Source organism: Ipomoea nil, unplaced genomic scaffold (genome assembly GCF_001879475.1).
Source record: "Ipomoea nil cultivar Tokyo-kokei standard unplaced genomic scaffold, Asagao_1.1 scaffold0512, whole genome shotgun sequence".
Classification (NCBI taxonomy): domain Eukaryota; kingdom Viridiplantae; phylum Streptophyta; class Magnoliopsida; order Solanales; family Convolvulaceae; genus Ipomoea; species Ipomoea nil.
In genome coordinates, this window is record NW_017616940.1 from 22,752 (window position 1) to 31,339 (window position 8,588).

The 8,588-nt window shown below is 36.1% G+C and overlaps 2 long non-coding RNA genes and 1 pseudogene across 2 annotated transcripts; all 3 read left to right on the forward strand.

The window, feature by feature from the left end:
• Nucleotides 1-944: 944 nt before the first annotated feature.
• Nucleotides 945-1,180, forward strand: LOC109173985. Its single transcript, XR_002052994.1, has 2 exons — nt 945-1,020; nt 1,106-1,180. It is a non-coding gene; the product is annotated as an uncharacterized LOC109173985 (long non-coding RNA).
• Nucleotides 1,181-3,910: 2,730 nt separating this feature from the next.
• On the forward strand, nt 3,911-5,103 carry LOC109173984. The gene is made up of 3 exons (XR_002052993.1): nt 3,911-3,961; nt 4,274-4,554; nt 4,847-5,103. It is a non-coding gene; the product is annotated as an uncharacterized LOC109173984 (long non-coding RNA).
• A 1,965-nt stretch (nt 5,104-7,068) lies between these two features.
• Nucleotides 7,069-7,959, forward strand: LOC109173983 (annotated as a pseudogene).
• The last annotated feature ends 629 nt before the right edge of the window (nt 7,960-8,588 follow it).

The following is an 8,588-nucleotide window of genomic DNA, read 5'->3' on the forward strand; positions in this document are numbered from 1 at the left end:
GTATAATATATTTTAGAGCTAATTTTATTTCTGATCTTACATTTATAGGTGTCAATTCACTTTTAGTCATTCTTTTTTTCAAAGTACGTCTCTATTTAGCACTAGTATTATTGTGACATGATATTTTTTATCATTTGTCAACAAATATGTTTCCACAAATTTCCACATATGCTCCACGCCTCATAACCAACCACAGCATGCATTTAAACAACACAACAGAGACATTACCAACATTATAACAGGGCTAAAAGCCTAAAACACAATGACAACATCCACAAACTACAGTATTCTGCATGCAGTTAATTTTAAAACATTCATTTGCTTGTCTATTTTGTTGGGACTAATCTTACTATTCTTATATTAATGAGTTACAAGATCGAGTTTATTACTGAAATGGTCCATCGACTACTGCAAAATTACCAATTTGGTTATCGATAATTTATTTTACCCAATTAAGTCCTCGACTTTGAAAATGTAAACCATTTTGGTCCTCCGTTAGATCAGGTGTTAAAAGTCCAATAAATGGAAGGGTATTAATGGAATTTCGTTTGAGAAGACACATTTCCTACCAATTAAGTCCTCGACCTTTCTAGTCTCTAACTGGTAATCGTTGCACGTCTGGGAGGGTTTGTCCCGAAACAGAAAAATGTTCTCTGGCGACCGGAAAAACAAAAAGCCTGGATCTTGATGACCTGCTAGGAAGCTACAGAAGAGCAGAGGAGAAGAAAGCCAAAAACTCGGAAAAAAGAAAAAAAGGGATGAACGCCGGAGATTAGACATAGAGAAGGGGAAATGAGAAACAAATCTGGTGATAATTGAGAGAGTGAGAAGCAGGGGAAGGGAAGTAAATGACGAAGGCAGGTAGCGATATCCTCTTGCGAGAAACTTCAGATTCAGACCATTGCTTGCAGCAAGTAAAGACGCAACTTCCAACAACTTCAGATTCACCGACTTATTGAACCCATCTCACTACCCTCGCTGCAATGCCACCTAATCTCAAGCCTCAAAGCATGCAATAGAGTATGGACTTTTAGTATATTTAACTATTTGCATTATAATTATATATAAATAATAAGAATCAAGAATTTTTCTTGTGCTCCGACAGTGAAAATAAAAAATCAGCTTTGGGGATTTTTCTGAAATTAAACTTAGGAAATCAGGGGCAAAAACCCAAAAAAAAGAAAGGAAAAGAAAATCAGTTTTCTTGCGAATGAGCTTCTCGTCCATGGCGTCTTTGTGATTTAAAGCTTTAAGCCTCGACTAGATCTGTGCTTCTGTTTCTATTGTACTAACTCGGTAGGAAATGGGTCTTCTCAAGCGAAATTCCATTAATAGCCTCCTATTTAACGGACATCTAACACCTTATCTAACAGAGGACCAAAATGGTTAACATTTTCAAAGTCAAGAACTTAATTGGATAAAAAAAAATTATCGAGGATTAAATTGGTAATTTCTCAATAGTCGAGCGAGGGACCATTTCAATAATAAACTCGAGTTACAATTAAGCAATACAAACTAATATAGTAACACCACATGTGGTCGGAAAATTGGTTAGAACAGTACCGGTGTTTTTAACTCACATTTGTACTGTCCACCAGGGCGCACAATGCATTATTGTGCGCCCTGGCCCAAAACGACGTCATTTTGTACATTTTCCCGTGTCTTCTGTTATCTTCTTAAAAAAAATCTCATATTTCGAATGTACAGAATTGTATAATAGAATGTACATAATTTTATAACTGAATACACATAATTTTTTACACCATTAATAATTCAAGGGTGACATTGATAATTGGCATATTATAGAGGGATATACATTACAATTTTTCCTAATATAAATTGGCATACTTATTCCAAAAATCCTGCGCTATACTAAAGAAATTATGGATGGCATATTGGCATGTAAGATTTTCTTGTATAATATATTTTAGAGCTAATTTTATTTCTATTCTTACATTTATAGGTGTCAATTCATTTTTAGTCATTTTTTTTTTCAAAGTACGTCTCTATTCACTGTTAGAAATTTCGCGTTTTCCGTCCAACTATAATTTGGTCGGTATTTTAATAAAAATCTCAACTTTTTGTGGCAAAAGATGGATTGACGGAAAATTGGTCGGAATTTCCGTCCAACAAGTAAATGTTGGACGGAAATTTTATCCAACGTCTAGTGTTGGAAGGATATTTTGTCCAATCTTTAGTGTTGGTCGATCAACATTGTTAGAAATTGAAAATGGTAGCTATTTTAATTTTCGTCCAACATTGTTGTTGGACGGAAATTAAAAAATAGAGGAATACTAGAATAATGGACACTAAATAGAGAAGCGGGGAAATATATAACTTTGGGTGGGAAAACCTAATTCCCACCAAATTCCCAGCAAAATTTTCCCGCTTCATAGTCTCTAAAGCAAAATTAGGGCTTTTTCATCGTCTCCAACTAATTGCTTTTATCTTCGCTGGTCGTCGCTGTCACGCCCTCTTTCGCCTGTTTGTCGTCTCCCCGTTCTCCATTGGAGCACAGGAAGGTCGCCAATCACCCTCCGTAGCTGCCGGTCTTCGCACATTATTTGTATATCTAAAATCCCTTAATCAACTTTCCTCTCAGTGTCTCTCTCTCGTTCCTTGCAAATCCGACTGTTGACGAAGAAGCCAACGCCTTCCGCCCTCTCCTGCGAATCTACGATGAAGATGATAGACGACAACAAAGCAAGCAGAAGCCATGGTGGACGACGAAGCTAGAAGTCAACGCCTCTGCCCCGCCTTCCCCTGCGAATCTGTGAATCTGGGTATGTTTTCTTAATTTTGTTTTGTATTTTCTTCTTATTATTCTTCTTTCATAAGAATCGCCATGATTTTCAAATCTATTTTCTTCCCTAAATGTTGGTATATTTTTGCTGCTAGTGCTACTTCAGAGTGCAATTAGGGTTATGAACTAAATTATGAATACATTCTCTCCACCAGAAGTGATGCTTTTCCAGGATGGTAATAAAGAATTTATTTTGTTATTGATTCTTCCATTTTGTTATTGATTCTTACATGTATGGTTGTATGTATTGACATCTTTTCTATTTGATGATATTAATTTAGTTATATCTTTGAGATATTCTTTAACGATCTAGCATATTAATTTCTAGAACTTTGCATATGTTTAGGCCAACTATATTTGCTAATAAATGTATCCGTCTGTAAATGTTGAACTGCAGAACATAGCTTGCACCAAATTCCTTGACATGGGAACCTATTCTGTTACATAGAGGCAATTATGTTAGAGCTTTGATCTAGAAATTGCATTCTGTTACATTGGGGCAATTATATTAGGCTCAAGAACTTTCTGTGGGAAACACAAGGAAAAACTTTCTGTTGTGAATAAAAACTAGAAGTGTTTACGTATTAGAGTTTATCTTCAATCATCATCAGTTTATTTTCTAAGAATTGTTTGTGAAAGCATTGGAATAGAAAAATGTGTTGATTGAACAACCTTTGCCTAATCTATCTATGAGGTTACATGATATTAATATATTCCAAAGTGGATTTTTTCAGTCAGACAGATAACTTATACTGGGATAATCTCAAACTACCTCAACACAAAATTTAGACCTTAATTATATTTGTTCATTAGATCAATAACCTAGGATGACCGATTCTGAAAAAAAGAAAAACTAGAGTTTGTCTGCTATCCTATAGCAGCCTTCTGAAGAGTGATCTCATCTCATCTCTCCTTTTCCATGTGCGCAAGAAGGCTGTTGATGAGGCTTGGATTATTATTTGGCTTAATAATTGCTCCTCACTATATTTGGCTTAATACACTCAACACATGTGATTAACTCAGAAACAGTGGTGAAGAAGTGCAGAAAGTAAGATCTATTTGGAGAACTTACATTCATCTATAGCATCAAGAAACTAAGGTCTATTGGAGAAGAGGAGAAGAAGAAAGGGCTTTCTCTTTCTCCTGCTGATTCTATCTGTAAGTGTTCCATCCCCCATTGGTTAATTGGTGAACTTCATATCATGAAATCCTATAACTAAAATTAAAATACGAGTGTTTATGCTTATGCACTTTAATTTAATGTGGTTGCTGAAATGGAAGTTTGATTAATAATATGTTGAGGATTTAAGAAGAATGTAAACATTATTGCTTATCCAACTATGTATATATATGAATAAAGCTGGGGATCTTATTGTTTGTCCTTTGGATTAAAAGTTTGGTTTCTTTGAGATAAATTATTTTGGGAACTTCATGTTATCAATACTGGCAATGTATTCCTTTTCAATTCAGGTGTCCAAAGGAAGAAATTCACCATTCACATATGTCATTGTTGACAACCAAAAGTGAGTGTGTTAATCTTTGCAATCTGTGGGGAATTTTATGAGGTTCTACCATACATATTACTATTATCTTGAAGGGTCGTTGTTCTATGATGTTCCAGAAAAACTCGTACATGCATTTCCACTCAAGGATATCCACACAAATCAAAATTGTCTTCAGCCCTTGATGGAGTAAATATTGTCTACTTAGATGGAAGATTGCATGAGACTGCTTTTCTTGTAGCGCAAGAGGTAATTGTCATTTTTATTTACTTTTCTTCATACCCATATAAGTTACTTTTTATGAAACAAGATTACAGGTAATAAAATGATCATTTCTTTATATGATTATGGCATCTAAGAGATTATGTTTTCATTCGTTTTTACTAGTATACTGAATGTTATTGTGCATTTATTTACCTTACATTTTTATTTTGGTGTTTTTTTTTTTTCTGGTTATATGCAGATTGTTGGTCATTTTTGCTAGAAATCACTTTTAAAAATGCTGATCAAAGCCATCATATTAAATTAGTTGCATTTGTAGGTATACCCATCATCTACACTTGATCAAAGTCATTGAAGTAGAAGGCTGTGGATTCTGCATTGATCGACATTGAAGCATTGCTGGATTTGAAGGCTTATTTGGGTGCATCGATCATACTTAAGTAGTATTGATTAAGTAGTATATATTTTCATGATTTATTTATTTATTTATTTTTATTTTTTTGTATGATAATAGTTCATTGTTGGAAGTACAATGGACATGACCATAATTTTGATGTTTAAATATATTTTCAATTTTCAATTTAGTGTGTCTATTAATTTATTGATGATATATAATTTATTAACAATAGGTAGAAATAAAATTATGGTAATATAAAAATAATAAAAATATTTCATATGATTTAAGATTTTCCTACCAACAATTGGAAGGAAAATCAAAAAATATAATATGTGAGTTTTCCGTCCAACATTGGTCGGAATTTCCGACCAACGCATGTAGTTGGACGGAATTTCCCACGTTTTAAGCATGGTGGGTTATTGTCTGAAATTTCCGTCCATTTTTAACTATTGGAAGCTATTTCCGACCAAATATTGGAGTTGGACGGAATTTCCCACGAGCGTTTTTCCGAACATTCAATTTGGTCGGTATGTTGGACGGAAACCTCGTTTCCGACCAATATATCGCGTTTTCCGTCCAACATTCGTTGGACGGAAAACGCGAGATTTCCAGCAGTGATTTAGCACTAGTATTATTGTGACATGATATTTTTTTATCATTTGTCAACAAATATGTTTCCACAAATTTCCACATATGCTCCACGCCTCATAACCAACCACATCATGCATTTAAACAACACAACAGAGACATTAGCAACATTATAACAGGGCTAAAAGCCTAAAACACAATGACAACATCCACAAACTACAGTATTCTGCATGCAGTTAATTTTAAAACATTCATTTGCTTGTCTATTTTGTTGGGACAAATCTTACTATTCTTATATTAATGAGTTACAAGATCGAGTTTATTACTGAAATGGTCCATCGACTACTGCAAAATTACCAATTTGGTCATCGATAATTTATTTTACCCAATTAAGTCCTCGACTTTGAAAATGTAAACCATTTTGGTCCTCCGTTAGATCAGGTGTTAAAAGTCCAATAAATGGAAGGGTATTAATGGAATTTCGTTTGAGAAGACACATTTCCTACCAATTAAGTCCTCGACCTTTCTAGTCTCTAATTGGTAATCGTTGCACGTCTGGGAGGGTTTGTCCCGAAACAGAAAAATGTTCTCTGGCGACCGGAAAAACAAAAAGCCTGGATCTTGATGACCTGCTAGGAAGCTACAGAAGAGCAGAGGAGAAGAAAGCCAAAAACTCGGAAAAAGAAAAAAAGGGATGAACGCCGGAGATTAGACATAGAGAAGGGGAAATGAGAAACAAATCTGGTGATAATTGAGAGAGTGAGAAGCAGGGGAAGGGAAGTAAATGACGAAGGCAGGAAGCGATATCCTCTTGCGAGAAACTTCAGATTCAGACCATTGCTTGCAGCAAGCAAAAACGCAACTTCCAACAACTTCAGATTCACCGACTTGTTGAACCCATCTCACTACCCTCGCTGCAATGCCACCTAATCTCAAGCCTCAAAGCCTGCGATAGAGTATGGACTTTTAGTATATTTAACTATTTGCATTATAATTATATATAAATAATAAGAATCAAGAATTTTTCTTGTGCTCCAATAGTGAAAATTAAAAATCAGCTTTGTGATTTTTCTGGAATTAAACTTAGGAAATCAGGGGCAAAAACCCAAAAAAAAGAAAGGAAAAGAAAATCAGTTTTCTTGCGAATGAGCTTCTCGTCCATGGCGTCTCTGTGATTCAAAGCTTTAGACTAGTTCTGTGCCTCTGTTTCTATTGTACTAACTCGGTAGGAAATGGGTTTTCTTAAGCGAAATTCCATTAATACCTTCCTATTTAACGGACTTCTAACACCTGATATAACAGAGCACCAAAATGGTTAACATTTTCAATGTCAAGGACTTAATTGGATAAAAAAAAGAGAAAATTTCAATTTTGGTCACATGACTATAGGGGCTTTGTTAATTTTAACACCTGACTTTTAAAAGTGTCAATTTAGTACCTTGAGTATGTAATTTTTGTCAATTTTGATCCCTCCGGCCAAATTGACGGTCAAATTTGGCCGAAAAAATTTAATCAAATATTTAATCTATAATTTGAGGGGTAAAATGGTCTTTTGATCATTTCTCCTAATTGGTGTTGACCGGTACTATATTTGGGGGCTCGTCGTCGGCGTCTGCCTGAAAGAACACGGCGTCCCCTTCGTGATCTTCGAAAGAGTAGACTGCATTGCATCGTTATGGCATAAATGCACCTACGACTGCCTGAAACTTCATCTTCCCAAGCGATTCTGTCAGCTCCCCAAATACCCTTAACCGGATCACTACCCGGAGTATCCGCCAAGGCGGGCATTCATTAAATACCTCGAATCGTACGCTGAACACTTTGACATCAAGTCGCGGTTCAACGAATGTGTGCAGTCCACTAAGTGCGATGAGGCCTGCAAGGTGTGCGGGTCAAGATGGCCTACCCTGACGGCTGAGAAGTCGAGTATATTTGCCAGTGGCTCGTCTTGGCCACCGGCGAGAATGCGGTGTCCGTCGTGTCGGAGATTGAGGGCTGAAGGAATTCGCGGCGAAGTGATCCATGTCTGCGATTATAAGTCCAGCGAGAATTTCCACGGCAAGAAAGTTCTGGTCGTCGGCTGTGGGAATTCTGGCTTGGAAATCTCCCTCGATCTTTGCAACCACGACGCTAAACCTTCCATGGTTTGCCGCAGCTTGGTAAGCAAGAAACCCATCAACTAAACGACGACGTAATGCAAAATCGCAGTTGAATTCTAATAAATTTTTCCTCTTTTATGTTGTTCAGGTTCATGTACTGCCCAGAGAATTTTTGGGGAAATCGACGTTCGAACTCGCTATGTGAATGATGAAATGCCTACCGCTCTGGCTGGTGGACAAGATTCTGGTAGTCCTGACATGGTTTATCCTCGAAACAAAAAAAAAATATGGACTTCAATTGGACAATTGGAACTCAAGAATACACGAGGAAAAAACCCATGTTCTTGACATTGGTGCTCGGAAAAGATCAGATCAAGAAAACTTAATGTTGATCCTTTTTGGGGGTACTATATTTCACAATTGCTGAACCGGGTCAATTGTCGCTGAACTGGGTCAACACCAATTAGGAGAAATGATCAAAAGACCATTTGCCCGTCAAATTATAGATTAAATATTGGATTAAATTTTTTCGGCCAAATTTGACCGTCAATTTGCCGGAATGATCAAAGTTGACAAAATTACATACTCAAGGTACTAAATTGACACTTTTAAAAGTCAGGTGTTGAAATTAACAAAGCCCCTATACTCATGTGACCAAAATTGAAATTTCTCATAAAAAATTATCCAGAATTAAATTGTAATTTCTCAATAGTCGAGGGACCATTTCAGTAATAAACTCGAGTTACAATTAAGCAATACAAACTAATATAGTAACACCACATGTGGTCGGAAAAGTGTTAGAACAGTACCGGTGTTTTTAACTCACTTTTGTACCGTGCACCAGGTGCACAAAGCATTATTGTGCGCCCTGGCCCAAAACGACGTCATTTTGTACATTTTTCCGTGTCTGCTGTTATCTTCTTAAAAAAAATCTCATGTTTCGATATGTACAGAATTGTATAATAGAATGTACAGAA